Source organism: Oncorhynchus mykiss, chromosome 1 (genome assembly GCF_057628025.1).
Source record: "Oncorhynchus mykiss isolate SJ-2025 chromosome 1, ASM5762802v1, whole genome shotgun sequence".
Classification (NCBI taxonomy): Eukaryota; Metazoa; Chordata; class Actinopteri; order Salmoniformes; family Salmonidae; genus Oncorhynchus; species Oncorhynchus mykiss.
The window spans coordinates 51080540-51084051 of NC_143022.1; positions in this window are offsets into that span (position 1 = coordinate 51080540).

Sequence of the window (3512 nt, forward strand, 5' to 3'; positions counted from 1 at the left end):
CCCGTTCCTCCCTTCCCTGTTTCCATAGCCACTGGGAGATGATATTTCACAAGGAGATGTCAGAGCGGGGCTAGGGAGTACCAGTCGGAGAGAGGGGGTCTTTCCACAGAGTCATGGAATCCCCAGACCACATTCCGGTCAGCAACCTGGCCCATGTACACTAGGCACCTCTGTGTCCTCTGTCTGGACTGTGCTGCTGGAGGGAGGGTTAGGACTGTGGGAGGGTAAGGAGAGGGTTATCCTGTTATGATTAATCCAGGACATTCCTCAAAAATATCACACCTTCCACTCCCTTGCACTGTATACACACAGAGAGGGTGTGGACCGGGACCAAATACATCGACTCACGGATGTGTGAGTGGGGAGATGGGGCATGAACTGTGTGTGTGTGTGTCTTTCATTTCATATTATACCTCCCTCTCCCATACACTGTTATGGAAAACAAATTTATACCGCAATTTTGGGTATTATTAATAACTTGAATCATTTCACTGCAGCATACTGTATATTATGGTGCATTGTGGGAAAATGTTGTGGGAGGAGAAATAATTGCTGTATTTCGAAAGGTACTGTAATTCAACCCCACAGAATAGAGTACCGTATCTTTGGAGCTCCAAAAACCTTTTGACCACTAGTGGGTGCGTGCATGGTATTGTTGTTTCTGGCTCATTAAGATATTTTGAGGCGTGCCTTGTAAAGATGCAATATTTGTTGCACCCTTGAGTGAGAATGCTGTACCGACTTAACTCGTATGTGGTTATAATGCTTCATCAATTTAAAATGTATAGGGGGACAGATTGGAGTGGCAGCAGCCTTAAACGGTTGAGCATTTTGACATGTCCTTTTGATCTGTTTTGCCCTGCAGTCGCTGCCAGTTTGGAAGCTTTTGTTAAGCCCTCTAGAAGTGCCACCACATATTCAGTAATATTCTGTAAATATCATTCATTCATTCCAAATTGACTTTTTTTACAGTATAATACAGTAGGTATTGTATTGTGGGTCATTACACAGTACTTGTTTTGATACCATATTTATATTACAGTAGGTGTACTGTAATATGAAATGCAAAATATTACTTGCCACCTCGCTGCCTGTCAGCTAGTGTGAAATTCACTGTAACCCCTTTATTATGTACTTGATGGGAGGGTCAGGGATACCCCTCTTCCCCTCCATCCATCCCTCACTCTCGGGTGTATTAAACCTAGATCTCTGCATAAAAAAATATTAACTAATATATACTGCACAAAAATGTAAACGCTACATGTAAAGTGTTGGTCCCATGTTTCATGAGCTGAAATAAAAGATCCCAGAAATGTTCCCTATGCACATAAAGCTTATTTCTCTCAGATTGTGGACACAAATTTGTTGACAGGTGTGGCATATCAAAAAGCTGATTAAACAGTATGATCATTACACAGGTGCACCTTGCACTGGGGACAATAAAATGTCACTCTAAAATGTGCAGTTTTGTCACACAAGAGATGTCTAAAGTTTTGAGGGAGCATGCAATTGGTGTTCTGACTGAATGAATGTCCCCCACAGTTGTTCCCAAAGGCTTTAATGTTAATGTCTTTACCATAAGCCACCTCCAACGTTTAACATTATTTGGGGGGCAGTATGTCCAACCGGCCTCACAACCGCAGACCACGTGTAACCACGCCGCCCCAGGACCTCCACATCAGGCTTCTTCACCTGTGGGATATTCTGATATCAGCCACCCAGACAGCTGATGAAACTGTGGGTTTGCACAACTGAAGACTTTCTGCAAAAACTGTCAGAAACTTTCTCAGGGAAGCTCATCTGCGTGCTCGTCGTCCTTACCATTGTCTTGCCCTGACTGCAGTTCGGCATTCTAACCGACTTCAGTGGGCAAATGCTCACAATCGATGGCCACTGGCATACTGGGGAAGTGTACTCTTCACAGATGAATCCCAGTTTCAACTGTACCAGGCAGATGGCAGACAGCGTATATGGCGTAGTGTGGGCCAGCAGTTAACATTCTTTTAACTAGGCGAGTCAGTTAAGAACAAATTCTTATTTACAGCCTACGAGGGAAGCGTGGGTTAACTGCCTTGTTCAGAACAACAGCTTTTTACCTTGTCAACTCAGGGATTCAATCCAGCAACCTTTCGGTTACTGGCCCAACACTCTAACCACTAGGCCGCCCCAGGTAGCCTAGTTTGCTGATGTCAATGTTGTGAACATGGTGCCCCATGGTGCCAGGCAGAAGTTACAGACAATGAACACAATTGCATTTTATCGATGGCAATTTGAAAGCACAGAGATACCGCCATAACCTCATGTTTCAGCATGGTAATGCACGGCTCCATGTCGCAAGGATCTGTACACAATTCCTGGAAGCTGAAAGTATGGCCTGCATACACACCAGACATGTCACCATGAGGCAAATGGTGGTCACACCAGATACTGACTGGTTTTCTGATCCATGCCCCTAGCTGTTTTTGAAAAGTATCTGTGACCTACAGATGCATTTCTGTATTCTCAGTCATGTGAAATCCATAGATTACGGCCTAATGAATTTCTTTCAATTGACTGATTTCCTTATATGAACTATAACTCATTAAAATCTTTGAAATTGTTGCATGTCGTGTTTATATTTTTGTTTAGTGTTTTAAAACCAGCCCTCAATTTTCATTACCATACAAGGCAGCCACACATTCCTGCCGAGGACATTTATTGGCTCTTAAATTCTGTTCCTTCGGCTTGCCAAACTCTGGGGAGGAATTCTTGGCCGCGTCCCAAATGGCACCCTATTCCCTACCCAAATGACACCTTATTCCCTATGTAGCCCTGGTAAAAAGTAGTGCACTATATAGGGAGTAGGGTGCTATTTGGGACACACCCCTTATCTGCTACATGAGCAGTGTGGAATGGAGACTTGGAAAGAGGGATGAAGGAGGGTGGGGGTTTACGGAATGAAAATGTTAATAGGAACCATTTTGTTTGAACAACATGAGGTGTAATACATGTTTGGGCTATAAAGTGCATTCGGAAAGTATTCAGACCCCTTGACTTTTTCCACATTCTGTTACGTTACAGCCTTATTCTAAACAAAAATATACAAAAACTATTTTCCTTATATACACAATATACCATAATGACAAAGCAAAAGCAGGCTTTAAGAATTTTTGCACATTTATTAGAAATAAAAACTGTAAGTATTCAGACCCTTTGCTATGAGACTCAGAACTGAGCTCAGGGGCATCCTGTTTCCATTGATCATCCTTGAGATGTTTATGCAACTTGATTGGAGTCCACCTGTAGTACATGCAATTGATTGGACATGATTTGGAAAGGCAGACACCTGTCTATATAAAAGGTTCCACAGTTGAAAGTGCATGTCAAAGGAAAAACCAAGCCATGAGGTCGAAGGGATTTTCCGTAGAGCTCCGAGACAGGATTGTGTCAAGGCACAGATTGGAGGTCCTCAAGAACACAGTGGCCTCCATCATTCTTAAATGGAAGAAGTTTACAACCACCAAGACTCTTCC